The following is a 21,995-nucleotide window of genomic DNA, read 5'->3' as shown; positions in this document are numbered from 1 at the left end:
CCCACTGTACTAACTATAATTTCCATACAATCCAGAATAGAAGTGGCAAGAGCAAACAAACATCATTCCCTTGGTTCCTGATCTTAGAGAAAGCATTTAGTCTTTCATCACTAAGTATGATGTAAATGACAGGATTTTACGAGATGCCATTTAACAAGATAAGAAAGTTCTCCTTATGGCCTATTTCACTGAGAGTTTTTAGTATTAATGAGTACTGAATTTTGTCAAATGACTTTTCTGGATCTATTGAGATAATAATATAGTTTTGCCTTCTTAGTTGGTTTATATGATGATTTACACTGATGATTTTCAAATGTTGAACCAACCTGTATTCTTGTAATGAATCCCACTTAGTCAAAAGTATCCTTTTTATTTTAATTCACTTGGCTTAAACTGTGTCGAAGGTTTTTCAATTTATTTTTATAGGGAATACTGGTCTGTAGTTTTCTTTCACGGTGAATGTAATGAGTTGGGAAGTGTTCCCTCCTCTTTTTCTGAAAGACTCTATGTAGAAGTGGTATTATTTGATCTTGGAATGTCTGATAAAATGTCCCTGGAAAGCCTTCAAGGACAAGGGTTTTTTTGTGGAAAGGTTTTCATTGCAAATTAAAAAAAAAAAAAAACAAAACTAATACACACATACAGAGAGGACTATTCAGGCTTTCGATTTCTTCTTAAACGAGGTTTGGTAGTTCTGTGTTTTTCAAGGAATTTGCTAATTTCATCTAAGTTGTCCAATGTGATGTCTACAGTATCTGTAATCATGTACCCTCTTTCATCCCTGTTATTATAATCCATCTTTTCTCTTTTTTCTGGATTAATCTGGCTAGAATTTCATCACTCTTATTGACCATTTTAAAAAGTTAGAATTTAATTTCTGGTTTTCTGTCTTTTTATACTTTTCTATTTCACTACTTCCTGCTCTTGTCTTTATTTCCTTCTTTTTGCTTGTTTTGGGATTGCTCTTCTACTTTCTTATAATGGAAGCTTAAAAGTATTGGTTTGAAAAATTTTTTAAAATAATATAAACATTTAATACCATAATTTGCTTACCACTTTAGCTTCTACCCATAATTTATCATCATATCCATATTCAATAATAAAATAAATACAAACACTTGAATAGGCTTTACTTAATGCCAGGTCCTATTTCAAGTGCTTTATAAATTTATTTTAATCCTCACAAGAGGCCTATGGATGTTTTCTAGTTGTTTATGGCTAAGGGTAAATTCAGTTCTTGTTACTACTATTTGGCTGGAAGCATAAATCCCATATACTCGTTTTGTCTGATGTTTCCTTATGTTGAAATAGGAATTACTGTTTTTCCATCTTCCAGATGGTGAAATTAAGTCTTAGAAAGGTTAATTGCCTATGGTTACAAAGTTAGTAAGGAGTAGAAGGAAGATTTGAGTCCTTCACCCATATACTAGAGTCCAAAATAAAAAAAAAAAAAAATCTTGGTGGTGAAAAAGGATATGAAGGAAGAGGAACAGTTATAAATACACTGAGTCGGAGATATCTCCAAGATATCCAAATGGAAATATCAAGTTGGTAGCCAGATACAGAACTGGACCTCAGAGGAGAGTGTGGGTGAAAGATACAAATTTAGGAGTTGTTGTTACTGAACTAATGAGAATGATGTTACTCAAAAGGAGTGCAGTAGGAAGGGAAAGAGACCTAAGATTCAGCTTTGTAAACACCGACATTTAATGAGCAATTAAAGATAAGCCAACAAAGAAGTCAGAGAAGAGAACCAGACATAGAAAATGAACAGAACACCTTGGAGAAGCCAAGGGAAGTGTTTTTAAAGAATAGTCAGTGGTCAATAGCTCTGAATACTACAGACATATCAAAGAAACCGCTTGAGTTAGAGTAATGAGGGTAGAAGCTAGACTGGAATGAGCTGAGGTGTGAGAAGGATATGATTTTAGACACAGGTTAAGTAGGTGTCAGTACTTGTATAGAGAAATTTAGCAAAGAGGAAACTGATAGAGAAAGGTAAATGGTCAAGGGAGGGTGATTAGATTATATAATATATAACATAGTATAGCATATATAACACAGAGACAACCTGAACATATTTACCTACTAATAGAAAGGATCCAATATATAGAGGAAGGGTGAGAATAGGGGAATGAAAAAAAATGAAGTTTCAGGTAGCACAATATCTCTGAAAAGGTAGAAAGGAATGGGATCCAGAACACATGTGGCCATACAGATGGAAATACTGGTGTCACTCTGCCATCAGAAAATACCATCAAGTGACTGAGACAAAAGGATCAATTTTCAAGATAAGGGCATTAAGGCTACTGGTGACATTTATGGAGGATGCATTTGCTGTCCTGTTCTCTCCATGATGAAGCTGGATGAGCACAAGTGTGAGCAAGAAATGGTATGGACTCTGATCACTCATGCCCCTACTCAGGAAAGCCTCTTCTTGGATTAAAAACAAAGGAACTACAGTTGTAGAATTTAGATGTGACTGGTTTTGAGGCTCACAAGAGTAAGAGAATAGACAGGCATTATTATCCCATCCAACAGATTAGTAAACTGAGGTTCAAAAAAGCTAACATGCAATCAATTGCTGTGGAAATGTTGAGGTTCAGCTCTAGCCTTCAAATTTCACCTCTCATTATTCTTACAGTGAGAACACTACAATGTAAACATGGCTAAATTATCAAACCCCAAATCTCTCATGCATCTGAAATTTGCTTATTTTCCCTTTCCTTTTTGTGAAACATTTTCACTTATTTTTTCCATTCCACTATATCTACCAAAGACCAGTTTAAGTATGATGTTCAGGAACCCTTGCCACTCAAACCAGCCTGAACCTAATGTCTTATCTAAACCACTTTGAATATTTAGATATACAGATTTTACTACCAGACTGTGATCTTTTTGAGGGTAAGGATTACTTTCCTAGGTTTTCAGATTTCCAAAACATATCAGCTCTCTGTATAGTTATTATTTAAATAATAATTGCTAAAAAAGTTAACCAAGAATATGAAGTCACAAATTACTTAATAAATTGTTCTGTTTATCTTCACCAATGTTTTCCTTTGTTAGCAGGGGAAAAGAAGAGATTAAATTAGGTTTTTATGACTCAATTTCTATGACGTCTACACAAGTAACTACTGCTATCAGGCTGGTCCACCTATAAAATGGTTGGTCTGGTAAGCCTGAATGTAGAGACAAACAAGTTAAACTAAATAGTTATATTAAAAGTATTTAGGGGAAAAAAAGAATGAGTTTAATGCAGCCATACAGATAAGCCTCAAAGACAACAGAAGTAACTCTGGTTGCATCACAAATCTATTTAATAGCTAAGCTTAGAATTTAACCAATTAACTTCAGAAGTTATTCTATAGAAAAGTAAAACTCAACAAGCTAGTATAATCCTCACAGCCAAAAATTATTAGTAAGTATTAAGACTTAAGCTTATTATTAAAACACAATGAAGTAGGGGCACCTGGGTGGCTCAGTTGGTTAAGTGGCTAACTTTGGCTCAGGTCATGATCTCACGATTCATGGGTTCGAGCCCCCCATTGGGCTCTGTGCTGACAGCTCAGAGCCTGGAGCCTGCTTTGGATTCTGTGTCTCCTTCTCTCTGCCCCTCCCCCACTCACACTCTCTCAAAAATAAATAAAACATTAAAAAAAATTAAAACAGGATGACATAAAACCAACAGGAAAGAAGAAGCAAAATTATTTACTTATCTACCATCTCCAACGCTGAATGGGCTGAACATACAGACACTTGTATACTTTTTTTTTTCCTAGAGTACTTTACTCTAGTTTAGTGATTCTCCAATTTAAAGGTGCATAATAATGTTCAGAAGTGTGTGCGTGTGTACGCGCACGCACAGAAGATTTTATATTGTCTTTTATGAGTTAGGGAACTTTCAAGAGTGATTCTGACTCTGGCTTTACATACTGACTTTAAACTCTTAAGTCCAGTGTGCACAAGAGTCCATTCTAAATAACCTGTAAAACTTGCACAAAATCACCCCTAAAATTATTTAAATCATCATATACAATAATATTTAGTACAATAATTTTTAGGGCTAAATATGAGATGTTCACCCTATGGAAAACATAGGGACTAATTAAAGCAGAACACAGATTCCTGCCTCCAAGGGCATAAGCTCACTGGGATGGGCAGAACCGTCTGTACTATTTAAAGTGTCACTGATCTCAGTTTGTTGGTAAGATATGCATAGTTGGATATTTAAAAGTTAAACCTGTGTAAGATGAAATATCACTGCCATTAAGCATTAAAATAATGAAGCTTCTAGGGAGAAGTTAGAATCTTAAAAGAACTAATTCACCTTATTCAGACTTTATTAAAAAAAGAGGCTAACTGGGCCTACCTGAGGGTTGAAATAATGCCCCTCTAAATTTGAGACTTTTTTCAAAAAATTTAAATTCAAGTTAGTTAACATATAGTGTAAAAATAATTTCAGGAAAAGAATTCAGTGATTCATCACTTATATATAACACCCAGTGCTCATCCCAACAAGAGCCCTCCTTAATGCCCATCACCCATTTAGCCCTTCCCCCCCACCTAACACCCCACCAGCAACCCTCAGTTTGTTCTCTGTATTTAAGAGTCTCTTATGGTTTGTCTCCCTCTCAGTTTTTGTATCTTTGCTTCCCTTCCCTTGTGTTCATCTGTTTTGTAACTTAAATTCCATGTATGAGTGAGGTCATATGATATTTGTCTTTCTCTGACATTCTTTCGCTAAGCGTAACACACTCTAGTCTCATCCACGTTGTTGCAAAAATTTCATTATTTTTGATCGCCGAGTTATATTCCATTGTATATATACAGAACATCTTCTTTATCCATTCATCAGTCGATGGATATTTGGGCTCTTTCCATATTTTGGCTATTGTAGATAGTGCTCCTAGAAACACTGGGGTACATGCATGTGCCCCTTCGAAACAGCACTCCTGTATCCTTTGGATAAATACCTAATGGTCCAAATGCTGGGTCGCAGGGTAGTTCTATTTTTAATTTCTTGAGGAACCTCCATACTTTTTTCCAGAGTGGCTGTACCAGTCTGCATTCCCATCAGCAATGCAAAAGGGTTCCTCTTTCTCGGCATCCTCACCAACATCTGTTGTTGCCTGAGTTGTTAATTTTAGCCATTCTAACAGGTGTGAGGTGGTATCTCTTCCCTCCTTTTCTGCACTATTCATTTATAAAGAGGATAGGATCTACTCCCACAGATCCTCTGTAAAAAACTAGAAGGTAAATCCTTCAAGCATTAGCTATGTTTCCTTTAAACATGTTATCCTTTAAACATTAATGTGTGTCTTTAGTTATCCATTGAGTGCAGAAAGAAAGTATTCCAGCTAAAAGATAACCTGGATGTCTGGGCCACCAGTGATTCTTTTTACTATATAACAATCATACCTAGTATGCCCTCTTTTCTAGAAAAGTCCCACCCTCCCCCACAAAGGGAGCAGAGGAAATAAGGCTCAGTTTGTACTTCAGCAATCGGCTTTTGTAGGACTTATTTATAAAATAGATATATCTCTTAATTGAGCTTATTTGAGTAGGTTTATTACATTCCAACCACAAAATAATGCTAACACATCAGTGTCCCTTCACAATTTCTGTATTTTGAGGCAGATGCCTTTAACTAAAATAGCAGCAGCCACATGAACACTAAGCTTCAGAATTAGTTTCCAAGACTTCAGACATTCAAGTTATTTATTAACAATCTCAGGACTTTATAGCAGTGTCCTTAGCAATAAAGTAGGATGCTTCTAAGTACCTTCCAACAACAATAACAACCCAATATATATTCTAATACCATTCACATTTTAGTTAACTGGTATCCAAGGTTCTACAAATTACTTTGTACTCAAAATGGCAAAAATCTCAAAAATATTAAGAAAGCTGGCTCTGGGCTGCTCAACTGTGTGTAGATTGTTTATGTTAGTGGTTAAAATGCAGTGAGAATTTTCTCAATGACATTCATTTCAATAAAAATAGGTAACCTAATCTGTAAGAATATACTATTCCTCAAGGTACTCAAAAAATATTTTCATTTTAAAGCTAAAAAAAATTTATACTTGAAAATTCCTGTCACTTTTCTTCTTCTTTTTTTTTTTTTTTTTTTTTTTTTTAGTTATTAGGCAAGAAAGAATACCTATAGCTTTAAGGGCATCTTTGTACAATGTGGTAGCTTGGGTTAACTGTTCTGCTTTCAAAAAAACTGATCATACGAAAGAACTCATTCCTTGAGACAGATTCAAATGCCTGACCTTTTCTAATTATAATTTTGCCAAATCTTCTAGTAATAAGATTCTCAGGCTCACAAGAGAAGAAAATGTTGATCACATTCAACCACCACCAGAGACACTTCCTAAAACCACAAATTAGAAGTAGCAAATGAGAAGTGTCCCAGATGCACTGTACGAGGAATTTTACTCATATTAGTTAATTCTACATATAATTACCACTAGTTATCTTGCCAGCAGTGTAATTATGATAAGAATTTTGAAAAAGTGCTATGTAGGTGTTAGAAGAAAGTGATTCCATTACAAACAGCTTTCTGTAATTAAATACGCCTGCTCCCAGGAGAAAAAAAATAATCATTGAATTTCAGAGTAAATTACACCATGTTTCAAAATCTGAAAGCTCAGCAAGATGGAGGACAAAAGCAGCATTTCCATCTGATTGTGATAACCAGATATAACAAATCTAAGCTGAACATTTGCAAGATTAATAAAAAGGTTTAATCACCCAGTTACAAACCTATAATCAATCACTCAGAAAGAGCTTCAATTTTAAGCTCTAACTCATCTTCAAGATGCCCTTCACAGAGTAAGATCTATTATCTTGTACCAACCATAAAAATCTCTCTTTTTTTCCACTAATAACACATTAACAACAACAAAGGCTAAAGACTAAAAACACAGATTTTTTTTTTTCCCTGCATAAATTTATAGCAGATACTAAGTACTTCTCCTCTAATCCTCCTTCCCCCATACTTCCCCAAAAGATTTATTACTTGGAGTAGTCCAATAACCTACATGAGGAAAAAGCTCATGGAATCTCTTAAAAAGCAATTTAAACATAACATGGGTGTCCCCATGCTAAATGGCAGAAATGATAAAATGGCTTTTCTGGTTTGGAGTTTTTGATTCATGAAAGTCAACAATGCTAGCTAACTTAAGAGCATTTATTTATCCCTAAAGGGGCCTCTAATAATTTTAAACCATAAAACAATGAAGTGCTTTGAAGGAAAAAGATCCTTAAATAATAATGTCAAATGATTTGATGCAACAAATGGCACAGAGGAAACAAAACAAAGCATGCTAGATTCAGTACAAGAATGAATTGATAATAGGGCTCAAAAGGCCCCAGGAGTATTATAGCCCTGAGTAATAATAATTATGATACTCCTGAGGCATTAAGAAATTAAGTGACCAGTGTACTCCATTTCGGAAAGCCAGAACCTGGCCAAAAACTTTTATAAGGAAGTTAATCAAAGTTATGGTTTTTAAATGTTAGTATATTGAGGAGAAAAAAACAATCACATATAATACACATCATTCACTGGCAATAAACATATTGCAAAAAGTCACAATTACTTCTCAAATCCTTACAATCACCTTTCATGCTTCACTGTCTCTTGAACCCCTGGAAAAACCATTCACACGTTCCCCAAATCCAGGACCTGCTCAGTCAACTCTTCTTGAACCACTTTGCAAATTGCTCAAACCTGGCAAGCAACTTTTCTCATCTACTTCCCACTCTTTAAATGCATATAGTACCTAAAAAGACCTTACCTTTCTATATACAGTAAAACCTTGGTTTGCAAGTATAATTTGTTCTGGAAACATGCTTGTAATCCAAAGCACTCGTATATCAAAGCAAATTTCAAGAACCACTGGCTCAGTTGTGATCATGTGATATTTGGCATCATAACTACTCATCTTGCAAGACATCACTTGTTTATCAAGTTAAAATTTATTAGAAATGTTTGCTCATCTTGGGACACCTGGGTGGCTCAGTCGGTTAAGCATCTGATTCAGCTCAGATCACGATCTTGTAGTTCATGACTCGAGCCCCGCACAGGGCTCTGTGCTGACAGCTCAGAGGCTGGAGCCTGCTTCAGATTCTGTGTCTCCCTCTCTCTCTGCCCCTCCCCTGCTCACACTCTTTCTCAAAAATAAAACATTAAAAAAAATTTTTTTAAACAATTATTTGCTCATCTTGCAGAACACTTGCAGATCAAGTTACTCACAATCCAAGGTTTTACTGTATTTCTCTTCCTTGGTAAATTCATGGCTTCAATTATGATCTCCCAGTTTTATTTCCAGACCAGAACTCTCTCCTATATATTCAACTGTCTCTTAGTCATCTGAGTATGTTCTATAGGTATTCAAATTATAAATAGTTAAAATCGAACCTTTCTTTCTTCCAAAACTCACTCTTCCTTCTGTATCTATTTCTTTTACCAGCAGTACCATTCTTCTAGTAAAACTATTGGTTCATTTTCCTTTAGTGTCACCTTCACCTTAGGATCAGTCCCTTACAGAGTTATTCTCATTTATTCTTTGCACACACGGACCCTCAGGCTTTTAAAGCTTCTACTTTTTTCCTTCCTCATCTTAAATTCCACAGTCCATTAGTCTGACCACCACTAAGCCAACATCCCTGCTCTGCTCTCTCCTGATGCACTAACCTGGAATAACACAGTGTGGACCAAACTGGCTGTCTCCTGAGTCTATACAGAAGCTGCTGAACAAAAAACACAATGGTGCATACTGGTACTGCTTTTAAATTCAAGGCCTGAAAACTAAGCCAGACAGATAATCCTAGATTTCCCTAGTCAGCTGTCTTCTCTAATTTCTACAGTACAGTTGACCAAGGAACAGCACAGGTTTGAATTGTGTAGGTCCACTCATATGTGAATTTTTTCCAATAAATATAGCACAGTATTATATAAATGTATTTTCTCTTCCTTCTGATTTTCTAAATAGCATTTTCTTAGTAACATTTTCTTTTCTCTAGCGTACTTTATTGTAAGAATACAGTATATGATACATAAACATAATATGCATTAATCAACTATTTATGTTATCAGTAAAGTTTCCCATCAATAGCAGGCTGTAAATAGTTAAGTTCTGGAGAAGTCAAAAGTTAGATGCAGATTTTCCACTGCATGAAGGCTGGCACCCCAACCCCCACATTATTCAAGGGTCAACAGAATCTATGTCAAATAGTCCCCCTGCTCTTTAAATCTTCAACCTTACCTTACTTGCAGATAATAACAATCTCTTCCTAGAGAAAACCACAGTCAGAAAATCTCTTGCCGAACTAATATCCATATATTTACTTTTGCTTCATCCTTCATTATTACAATGTAACAACAGTGCTCTGAATAACTACTATTGCTCAAATAATCATCACTCTTTCTCCTAGCACTCAATAATGAATAAGGCCCTACTATTTAAAAAAATACATACACACGCTTAAAAAACTCTATTCCACCATCAAAAGCAATCTCTAGCCATAGGCCCCTCTCTCTCCTTCCATTCAAATTTCTCAAGCACTATTTGCTATTTTGATCTCTACCCCTCAGAGAGTTCTCAACCTTCTGCTTCCATTTTCACCACTTCCATTAAACTCATTCACCAAGGTGATCAACAAACTCCTTGCTCTGAAAGTCAACCTAATTTTACTCAGCAGAATCTGGCACTGTTCACCACATTCTCCTCTTTCCTTGGGTTCCTAAAAACATTGCGTTTTCTGATTTTTCTCACTTATCGGTCTTCCCTTACAAACTCCTTTTCCCTGCCAGCCCTCAAATAGGATTGTCTTCAGCACAGTCCTGGCTCTCTTCTATTGTTACCTCTCCCAGGGCCATCTTATCCATTCTCATGGCTTCAGTTAATACTTAAAACTAGCTTTCAAATATTTAACTACCACTGAGCTTTTTCCTCTGCCCTAGATGCATATATTCAATGGTCTATTAAACATCTCCATTTAGATGTCTCAAAGCTACCTCAAGCTCTGAATGGACAATAAGGAAGAATTCATTCCATCTCCTTCAATCCCACCAAACCTATTTCTATGTTCTTTCTAGCTCTGGGTGCTATCATGGTGAACTCAGGTATTCAAGTCAGAAACACAGACATTATCCTTGATTCTTTATCCTCCCATATCCAATTTACCATACAGTTCTAGAGATTCAATCTTTACCACAAATTTATTCTCTTCGAACTCATCACTCCAACTCTGGCCAACATCTATTGTCTGAATTATTGTATTCTCCCAAAGAAGACCTCTAGTCTTCCTGCCCTCAATTCTTCATTCTACTGTCAGACTGATCTTCTAAATTTGATTAATTCCGAGAAATCTCCCCAGCCCATAACTCACTGTAACCCTTTAATTATGAGAGGGGTGGGCTTTGAAGCAGTTATGCTTCTGCTGTATGCTCTCCTGGCCATAGCTGATTATATCTAGGGGAAACAACTGACTTAATGAGCCAATTGGATTTTCTCCACACAATCTGGAACTGGGAGAAAAACTAAGAGGCTGTGGGTTAGCTTTGTAGTTAAAAGAAACCGAGAAGCCAGTACAGAAAGAAAAGACAATAAAACAGAAGCTAGAGACAAGACACCTTGCAGTGAAGGTAAGGGAGAAGGAAAGCAAGAGCACCTGATACTAATTCAGGACGTGTTTTTGGTTCCAGACCTTTCTGAGGTCTGCTGTACTTCCTTACCCTTGCATATGCTGAATATCTCTGGGTCACTTTCTTTGTGTTTTGCCAAAGTTTCTTACTTAAAACTAAAGCATCCTTAACAAAAATAATCCTTCTAACATGCAAATTTGATCCGGCATCTCCTTTGCTTAAAATCATACCTTGGTTTCCTTCTGCTCATAGGACAAAGCCCAAACCTTTCATGAAGGTTTTCAGGGCTATGGATGATTTAGCCCTGGCCTCCCCAGTGTCCAGCATACAGCCACAATTAATTTATTTTAGTTCCACAATGTACCACAATCTCTCTCACCTACAAGGTGACACATGGTTTCTTTTTACTTGCAACATACTTCTCCCCACTCACTTTCCCTGTCAAGATGTACACAACAGTAAGGTTTCTGAGTTTAGTGGCCAGTGCAGTCACTCTCAGGGCACAGTAGGCTTTCCTCTATGGCAGCATATGTATTATTGTATTTGTAAATGTTTGGGCTTCCCGTTGGACTAATAAAAACCCTGTAAGGACAAACAGCATTTGTTTTGTTCACAGTTGTGTTCTCAGAATTGCACAGCAGATACCTAAATACTTATGAATAAATTAATCTAATGAGTTGACAAATCATGTTGATTTTCCTCTGGTATCTTGGATAAATTCTTTATTTCTGTAGACACTATCCTATTCAATCTCATTTCTTCTTCTCTAAACTATTTCAATGAATTTTTAATCTCTCTGCCTAATTTCACCCCATTGAAATCCATCCTATCTCCTGTAACAACTAGGTATTAAAAAATGTCAATTCTCTCCTCTGCTTAAAAACTACCTCTAGAACAAAGCCTATTCAAGTGGACTACTTTTTATTTCTTGAACGTATCAAACTTTTCTGCCTTTACGTCTCTGTTCTCTTCTGTGAAACACCTTTCTCCATCATTTCCAAGTGTTTAAATATAAGCCATCACATAAGGCCAGAAAATGGTACTTGTCATCTGAATTTTATCTATACCTTTCATGACACTTAGTATTTTTTATACTGTACTAAAAGTTACCTATATATCCAACTGTAAAATTTTATGTCAACAAAAAATGTCAAGTTTCTTGGTTACGCAAAGATAAAACATGTAAAGCAATTCAATGTAAATGATTTGAATGAGTTATTAATGGTCCCGAATATGATAATGACTACTTATTAGTAATAAAATTCTATTTGTCTACAACATAGACTTTTCATGTTTAAAATGTTTTCGTTACCAAGGGTTGTTGTTTTGTCCTGGTTAATGACATCCCTTTAAAAAACTAACTTGAAACTTACTTTGTATTAACTAAAATGTCTTAATTGTAAAACTATACAATTAACAAGGGTATTTCAGTCAATATTAAATTTTCCTTTGTGGGCTTGGTATCTCAGATGGTTCTTGGTTTAACACCTTCTAACCATTCAGTTAAATATTCAAGTCCAGAAAAACAAAGTGAAATAACATTTGTGATTATGCAGCAGGGATGAGTCAAGAAAGTAAGATTTTTTTGGTTTAACACCTTCTATCACTCAGTTAAATATTCACATCCAGAAAAACAAAGTGAAATAACATTTGTGATTACACAGCAGAGAGGATTCAAGAAAGCAAGATTTTTTTTTTTTTGAAGCCAGCCATTAAAGTGCAGTAAGAAAGCTTTCCAAATATCCTAGCTGCTTCAGAATAGTTAGCTGCCAATACTTACAGCGAAAAATTTACTTTTCAATCCTATATGGCATTTTTTTCCCCAACTATGTGTCCCAACCCACTGATGGATCATGAAATCAATTTTGATTAGATTTTTCAAATGAAACAGAAGAGAACAGAGTATCAGAGAGAGCAGCTCATGTGTTAATAATTGTGAAACTTTTACTTTCACACACATACAGTGTATACTGTATCAGTATTTTTGTGATGTTTTTATGGACCAGATATTGGTTATGGACCACAATCAAAAAAGTCAAAATAGCAAACCAATGACATTTACAAGACACAGGGATATAAAATATACATTAAAAATATTCATTAAAAAAAATCCATTCATTTCCAACTAACAATACGTTATAATGGGTTAAATATTTGACTATACCTAGGGTTCTCTTATTACACAAGACATAGACACTTCAAATTATGGAAAACAGATTAGATAAACTGTAGTCTGTAAGAATTCTCATTTTATTTTTTATTTCTTGTGGACATTACTTGCCAAGAACATTCTATAAGATATGAAGTAGAACATGCTAGCTATTAAATTCTACCTATTGTGACTTCTTGAATCAGGAAGTGACTAAACAATAAAATATGCAATTAAGATTTAGAGTAAGTTGATTCAGCAAGATACAATTGTTATCCAATTGTCATTCCACCACTGTAACTCACTGAACACGCGCATTCCTTGACAACTTAGAATTCCTTCCTTATATCTAAAAAATAACTCAGATACATAGCTATCAATAATAAAATGGCTAGAAATTCCACACACTTTTTAAAACACCTTTACCAAGGCACATGGGTAGCTGAGTGGTTAAGCATCTGACTCTGGCTCAGCTCTAACTTTGCCAAAGTTTCGTTATAGACAGATAATTTTACATTCCCCTTGAAAGACAGAATTAGGACTCTCTTTAGCTTATCATTATCTTGGTTATCAAGAGTTGGCAACGCTTTGGAATTTCCATACAATGCAACATTTTATAAATACAGTAACTGTCAATGCCCAATAATACATCAAAAGGAATAGAAATCTCAATGTAAGCAGTGTGTAGGGTAATTTACAAGGTGACAGAGTATAAATTACTCATGGTCATGGGATGACATTGTTTAACTGCAATTTGATGACATAAAATAACATCAATGTGTTCAAGTCAGGAGTTATTTTTGTTTTCATAGTTGTGAAGGTACAATATCAACTTTGAAAACTCTGAAGGATATGTACCTAACGACTGTTTACTAATAAGTGGAAAAGGACAAAGACTACAGAACCAAGAAAAATGATACCACAACCATAGAGAAATTAAATACCTGTTTTATGTAATTTTTTTTTAGTTTGTTTTACTTTATTTCAATCTTGTTTACTTAAGAACCTTAGACAATAACTATATTTCCTGTTTTACACAGCTACATGACCCTTAAAGAATGGAGCATACAAGGGAGTTTTATGAAAAGAAACAACCTGTTATCTAGTTACAATACTGTTAATATGTTGTGTATTTTTATTTCAGTCACTTGTCATTTTCCTTTAAATTGTATCATTTTCAAACTGAATGGAATCAATTCGGAGTTATTACCATGGGTACTAAATATATACATATACAATACCTGAAAAATAAGGTTAGGTACAATTTCTCTGGATAAATCACTTTTCACACAAAGTTTACTATCATTATAAGATTATGTCAAAGATAGTATGAGTGATTGCTCTAGTTTCCCAAACACTTCTTCATAACATCAAAGGTGGTTAAAAGATCAACTGTCAAAGGCCATCAATCCACTGGAGTATCTCCCTTTCTGTCAAACTATGGAAGGATCTAACCAGTTAAACACTAAAATTGGTTCTGATACTTCAGGAAATAATAGCTTTCTCTTGGTCAAAAGAATAAAAGCAACCCTTGACATGCCAGAGTCCCAGGTTCCCTTTCTGGAGGCACAAGGACCATTATTCCAGGAGACAACACAGATGCCTAGAAAGAACAAAAGCCCTGAAGTAGGTCTGACATGGATCCAAATTTTGCCTCTCCATTTACTAGTTGTTTGATCCTGGGCAATTTACTTAACCCAGTTGATTCCTCTGTTTCTACATCTGTAAAATGGAGATATTTGTACTTATCTTCCAGGCTACTGGGAAATAATCAAATTAAATACTATACATTAAATAAGAAACTGGAGGAGCGCCTGGGTAGCTCAGACGGTTAAGTCTCCGACTTTGGCTCAGGTCATGATCTCACAGTTTGTGGGTTCAAGCCCCGTGTAGGGCTCCCATGTAGGGCTCTGTGCTGACAGCTCAGAGCCTGGAGCCTGCTCTGGATTCTGTCTCCCTCTGTGCCCCTTCCCCACTCGTGCTCTGTCTCTCTCTCTCTCTCTCTCTCTCTCTCTCTCAAAAATAAATAAAACGTTAAAACAATTTTTTTTAAATAAGAAACTGGAACATGATAAGCATCCAACCAATCTTAGTTCCCTTTCCTTTCCACTTAACAACTAAAACAACTAACCATGAACATAAAATATTTCTTAAAAATCTTCTACAATATCAACACAGACAATGTCAAAACAAGATAAAATTCTCCTCATGATATACACATGATTGATTACAAACACAACTTCCTTCAGCTATTTCATTCTACCTTACTTGGCTTCAGAAACTCAAGGAAAAAAAACTAATGCAATGGGCTTCTTATTGATAAACATTTCCTGTTTATTCATCTGGTATTTCCCCCTCACTGCCTAGTACAGTGCCAAACACATAAACACTCAACAAATATTACCACTGCACTGAAGCAAATATTCCTAATGTGCCTCAAAACCTTATAAAGTACCACCATATTCTGCAAAATGCCTCAGAAGACTATGAGTCAGGAAGAAAAGGATGAGTTACCAACTGTGTGCCTAGTTTGAGGGAATCTATATACAGACTGTTGGCAAGTGAACTGAGGTCCAGAACAGCTCTTCAAAGTAAAATATAAAATCTTCTAAGAATTGTAAAATATACTTTACCTTCTTTACTTTTATATGAAGGACACTTCAGCTACTTCTCAGATGTTTCTAAATAATCAGAAAATGTGAGGAATTTGCAATTAGGTATAAGTAAAGCACTGGAATAACTGGTCCAGATAAGAGCCCATCCAGACACCTTAAAAGCAAGCAGTATTCAGAAAACGGAAATCACAGGCATAGCAGGCAAACATCAGTATGTGCTGCCAAAGTGGTACGCCTGAGCCATCTAGTGGATATGAGAAAAAATAAGTTTATTTCTGTAAGAAAAATGCCTACTGTCCCAATTCTCTTCTATGAAGAAAACAATAAGGTGTATGTTTTGGGGAACAGTAAATGACAATCTAGAAAAGACAGTAGAGAGTTAAGAAGTAGGTATTGAAGAAAGATGAAGAGAATTAAAGGGGTAACAAGTTTATCTGGATGTTATTCAGATTTTATGGATACAGATGATTAACATAGACAAACACTCATCCTTGAATTTTTCTTAAAACCACATCATCAGAATACATGCAAGAATGTAAAAGACAAAATAAGAAAGATTTCTTCCAGCTACAAAGGTCTGTGGAAAGGCTATAGGCAGTAGAAACAAGGTGGCAGCCTCTGGTTGAAAACAAAAGGGGGGGAACTGGGAACAGAGTGACAGATGATGCCACCTTTCTGCCTGAGGATTCCCATGCTATTAGGGTTATGAGGACCCCAGCTCACTTAGGATCTCCTGGCACTCACTCCCTGCACCACCTAGCAGAGCAGGAGGCCCTAGGAAAATGTCTAAGACTTAATAAACTCCAGGCCCCAGGAAGGATGAGAGGACTAAACTCTCCCAAGTACTCAAATCAACAGCACTGCTTCTAAAAGTCAGAATGTGAAAATGTAAAAGATTCAGAAGCCACAAATTACTTGAACAGTGTGATATTGGGCAATTCACTTAAATTTGGAATAAATAAGAGGCAAGATTTTAACTCTAAACTTTAATGGGTTTTTAGGTGCCCCGCCCCCCGGAGGTTAATTAAAAGAAAATGTGGGGGTTTTTTTGGTTTGAAATTTTTTCCAATTAACTCACATTTAGCAATGGAAACTGTGTTCCAAGCTCCAAAGAGTAAAGATGACTGCCTGACCCCAAGATGCAGAAACACTAGTTAGTAGGAATAAGACACCAACTCAAGTTCATTTTAATGCAAAACAGAAAAACAAGAGTCAGAAAAGATACAAATACAGTGCTATATAAATCTTTGAAGCTAAGAATTTAGCCTGAAAAAAGACAACTTTGACTTATGTATCATTCTTTCTGAGATTTAGGGAGGGAGGGAGAGGAGGTGGAGGGGATGGGTATGTGGGTAAAGAGAATAAATTATAAAAAGAGGCAAAAGACCAAAAAAAGGGGGGGGGGGAGGCAAAACCAGCAACTGTAAAGCAAGAGTAAAAAATAGTCCATTTTGTCAGGCATGCAAGCCTCATGAAGGATCTATAGCTGGAAATAAGACTAGAAAGGTGGGATGAGTTTATTTTTGCACTGCAGACCTTGGAGAACCATCTAAGGGCTTTTATGAAAGGCAAATGAACCTGGCCAGGTCAATGGAAATGAGTGAAGACTTAAAAAGTACTAGAAAGAAAATCAATAGGGTTTTTTGTTAACCAGCTAAATATATAGGCATGAGGAAGAGGCTACTAGAATTGAAGATAATCTAATGTGTGTGCCAGGAAATGTAGTGGTTATTACTAACCCAAGTAGAAAACACAATTATGTCATGTAACATATTGTTTTACATATGAATTGGTAAGATGAAAAATGCAAGCTAAGAAGTGCTCCTTGGGAAAGACTTACAAGGGTTTTGTTTGTTTTTTGTTTGAAGAGAAAGTTAAGGAAGAAAGTAAACGAGAATGGGAGAGAGGGAAGGAGTAAGGAAGAAACGACAACAGCAATCAGGGTAAGAAGGAAAACGTGGAGAAGTTTGAGAGAGCAATGTCAGTAGAGTGGAGTGGCTTGAAAACTGAAAAGGAGATAAAAAGGAGAGAGGTGATATCTCTAATACATTTCCTTTTTGAAAACGGTAAGCATTATTCTATATGCAATACGGAAACATTTAAGCCTAGGTGGAAGTTGAAAGGATTCATGTTCAGTGGCTTGTTTTGGCACTGAAAACAACATAAGGTCCTGGGTAACAGTAAGAGATTAGGAATAGAGGGGGAAAGCTTGGGAAAGTGAATAAAATGAAAACGTTATAAAGTAAGTTCAGTGGTGATCAGAAGTCAAGTAAGGGCAGTCAAAGAAAATAAATAAAGAGGCTGGCAACACCAGAAACGCAGAAAGATGAAAAAATTGGTTTTAGAAATGACATTTTTGAGATTTTAGTAATCTGATCAGGTAGTAGTGTCTAAGAGAGTTAGGGAAATACAAAAGCAGACTGCTCTAAAAAGTGGGTCAGGTTCCCATTTCACATATAAAAGTAGCCAGCTTGATATCATTTTCATATTGATCAGTTCAAGTCTTTCACTTCTTCTGATCCCATTTTGGTTATTTATATGTTCTAAAAAAAAAAAAATCAACCATTTCATCAATATAGATTTACTGGTGCATAAATGTAGAAAGAATTCATCTTGTAAAAATCTTATCACTTATCAAAAGTGTATTAAATATATACACACACTTAAAGAATAAAGTGTATGTACATCAGTGTAACCACCACTCATTGCCAGTCCCTTGAAATTCCTCCCCAATGCCATCTCTGCCATCCATAAGAGGTAACCATTTATCCAAGTCTGGAGAATCGTTCCCTTGCTTTTCTTTATAGCTTCACAATCTAGTTATTTATCCCAGTCATACTTTTCAGTTTTGCCTCTTACTGAACTTCACATAAAAGAAATCACAGTCACACATATTGTTTTTTCTTCTTTCACTTGATTTTATAACTATGATATGTGAGAGACAGAGAGAGGGAGAGGGAGAGGGAGAGGGAGTGCATGTGTTTGTGTACCTGTAGTTCATTGTCCCTGTAGAATGGTATTCCACTACATGAACACACCACAATTTATCCAATTTACTACTGATGGAGATTTAGGTTGTTTCCAATTTTGGGCTGTAATGAAAAACACTGCTTTGAACATTCTTGTAGATATCCCCCATACACATTTGCTTATGCTCTTTCTAGGGTATTTACCTAAGAGTTGAGCTGCTGGGTCATAGGATAAGCACATGTTCAGCTTTACTAGGTGATACCAAATTATTTTCCAAAATGGTAACACCAACTCTTGGAATTGACAAAATTCTTAATGTAAACTAATAGTATCTCATGTAGTTTTAGTTTACATTTCTTTAAAGCTCGTGTAACAGGTTTTAAATGATAAAACTAAAAATACCTTAATGGAACAGTAAAGTATAAACAGAAAACTACTGAAAGTGACACCTGGAACTGAATTAATGAAAAAAAAACATTAAAACTTGAGGGATAAAGTTATGCAGTATAATGATGGAAGGGAATTCACACTTAAGAAAAGTAAAAATTAATAAGCCAAATGTGAACCCAAGAAAGTTAGAAGAAGAGTATCAAAATAAGTCCAAGAAGTACAGTAAAAGGAAGAAATAATGAAGATGAAAGCACAAATTAATGAAACAAACATTACAGGGATCAGCAAAAAGCTGAATTTTTTTATAAAACACTAAGATGGGAGATTCACACGTTCTGATTTTAAAATTTACCACAAAATTGTAGTAATCAAAACAGTATGGTATTAGAGTAAGGAATGACAAGTAGATCATAGAGTCCAGAAATACACACACACCAATGGTCAACTGATTTTCAACAAAACGCCAAGATAATTCTATGCACTAATAGTCTCTTCAACAAACAGTGCTAGACAGCTAGATAACAACATGGAAAGGAATGAAACCCTTATCTATACCATATTAAAAAATTAGCTCAAAATGTATCAGAGACCTAAATACAAAAGCCAAAACTCCTGAAAAACTGAGGAGTAAATCTTAACCATGGATTTGGCAATGATTTTTTAGATATGTCCCCAAAACCACACTAAACAAAATAAAAAAAAAAAAACGGATGAATTGGACGGACCTCACCAAAATTAAAAACTTCGTACATCAAAGGACATTATCCAGAAAGTGAAAGGCAACCCACAGAATAAGAGAAAATATTTGCAACTCATATTATCTGACGAAGGTCCAGAATTCAGAATATATAAAGAACTCGTACAATTCAGTAACAAAAAGACAACTGCCTCAGTTGGTTAACCAGCTTCGGCTCAGGTCATGATCTCACAGCTGGTGGGTTCAAGCCCATGTTGGGCTCTGCACTGACAGTCTGGAGCCAGCTTGGGATTCTCTCTCCCACTCTCTCTGCCCCTCCCTGATTCACACTTTCTCGCTCTCTCAAAATAAATAAATAAACCTTAAAATAAATAAATAAATAAATAAATAAATAAATGGCAAAAACCTTTCTCGAAAGATTAAATACAAATGGTCAGTAAGCACATGAAAAGATATTCAACATGACTGGCCATCAGGCAAACTCAAATCAAAACCCCGAGATAGCACTTCATATCCACTAGGATGGCTATAACAAAAACACAGATGATAACAAGCATTGGTGAGATGTGGAGAAATTTTAGCCCTTGTATATGGCTAGCAAAAATGTAAAATGATGCAAATGCTGTGGAAAACAATTTGGTGGGTGCCTCAATAAGTTAAACATAGAATTAATTAACATATGGCCCAGCAATTCCCCTCCTGGGCATAAATGCAAAAGAAATGAAAATAGGTCCTTCTTCCCAAATATTCATGGCAGTACTAGTCACAGTTACCAAAGGTAGAAACAACCCAAATGTCTATCAACTGATGAATGAACAAACCAGATGTGGTTCATATATACAATAGAATGTTATTCTGACATACAAAGGAAGAAAGTAGTGATGATACATGCTACAACATGAGTGATCTGAACTGAAAAACACTGGTAATAAAAGAAGCCAGACATAAATGGACACATACTGTATGACTCCATTTATAAGAAATATTGAGAACAGGCAAATCCATAGAGACAATAAGTAGATAAGAAGTTGCCAGGGGCTGGAGCTGGGGAAGAAGTGACTACTTAATGCGTACAGGGTCTCCTTTTGGAGTAGTGAAATGTTTGGGAACTATACAGTAGTGTATACTAGAGTATACAGTTGTGCAACACTGTAAATATAGTAAACGTGACCAATGGTAAATTTTATGTGTATTTTAAAAATTGAAAAATTTTAAAAAAGACTAACAAAAATTGATGAATTTCTGGCAAGACTGAGCAAAAGGCAGCACAAGCTCCCCTTAATAAGAGTGGTGAAAAAAAAGGGATATGACTACAAATTCTACAGACATGCAATAGCTAAAAAGATGCTATAAGGTTTTATGTCAATATTCTGTCTGCTTGCTTTATCAGTCAATGAGAGAAAGCTGAAAACTCTCAAAATTATGCTTATGTCTTTTTTTCCTTCTTGTATTATTTCTGCATTTTTTTTCTTTACATATTTTTGGGGGTCACAGTATGAGGTATCTAACATTTAGAATTAATTTTTGTATTAAACTGTATCTTTTATTAATATGAAACAACCCAATTTATCTCTAGTAAAGCTTTTTCACTTAAAAATATGTACTAGTATTTGCACGATATATCCTTTCCACCCTTTTACTGTCAACTTTATTTTGTAAACTGTAGAGTAAAAATTTCAAAATCCAGTCTTAAATTAATTGAGACTTAGCCCATTTTATATTTAACATGGTTTACAAATATAGTAGGATTTATGTCCATCATTTTGTTTTCTGCTTATTCTGTAAATTGTTTTTGCCTGTTTCTTTCTTTCTTAGGATTTCATAGTCTTCCTTATTCAATTCCCTACCCTATATGTCAAAGTTATTCCTTCTATTTCTTTTAGTTGCTACTCTTTATGTCAATATACATGCTACTTTTTACTTTAATGGTTCTGTTGGTTGGGTAGATATATCTCATAATCTTAATTTGTATTTTGCTGATGGCTGGTAGTACTGAACATCTTTTTATATGCTATTTGCCACCCATATATGCTCTTCATTACAATGTTTCTTCACATCTTCTGCCCACTTTCTAACTGGACTGCTTTTTTACTATTGGGCTTTAAGAATTTTTTACTTATTTCAGTTATGAGTGATTTGTCACAGAGGTGGGCTGCTAACATTTTCTCCCACCACGTAGTCTGTCTTTTCATCCTTTTAACATGGTCGTTCATGGAGCAAATATTTTTAATTTTGGTGAAGGACAAATTATTGATTTTTTTTCTTATATGAATTGTGGTTTTGGGGTCATGTCTAGAAACCCTTCACCAAGTCCTAAGTCTCAGAGATTTTCCTGTGTTTCCTTTTTGAAGATTTATGGCTGCAGGATTTACATCTATGATCTATTTTGAGTTAATTTTTGTGTCATGTATGAGGTTTAGGTTAAAGTTCATTTGGTTGCCAGCACCAAATGTATACTCCGTTGTGCCAGCACCATTTGTTGTAAAGACTATCCTTCCTCCATTCTCTTTTACACAT

At 35.4% G+C, this 21,995-nt stretch overlaps 1 protein-coding gene across 5 annotated transcripts in view; it reads right to left on the bottom strand.

The window, feature by feature from the left end:
- Positions 1-21,995, bottom strand: part of MAPK8 (mitogen-activated protein kinase 8) — a 97,211-nt gene that overhangs the window by 43,997 nt on the left and 31,219 nt on the right. Inside the window, exon 1 of one of the 5 annotated variants that reach the window (XM_027062514.2) lies at positions 18,412-18,850. The exons of the other annotated variants lie outside the window; for them this stretch is intronic. The gene's annotated coding sequence lies outside the window, so the exon portion shown is untranslated. Of the gene's footprint in view, positions 1-18,411; positions 18,851-21,995 lie in introns of those variants that run through there. 5 annotated transcript variants of the gene reach the window in all.

The sequence above is a fragment of the Acinonyx jubatus genome, chromosome D2 (genome assembly GCF_027475565.1).
Source record: "Acinonyx jubatus isolate Ajub_Pintada_27869175 chromosome D2, VMU_Ajub_asm_v1.0, whole genome shotgun sequence".
NCBI classification, from domain to species: domain Eukaryota; kingdom Metazoa; phylum Chordata; class Mammalia; order Carnivora; family Felidae; genus Acinonyx; species Acinonyx jubatus.
The sequence above is the reverse complement of the archived record's forward strand: the minus strand, read 5'-3'. Positions and strand labels throughout refer to the sequence as shown.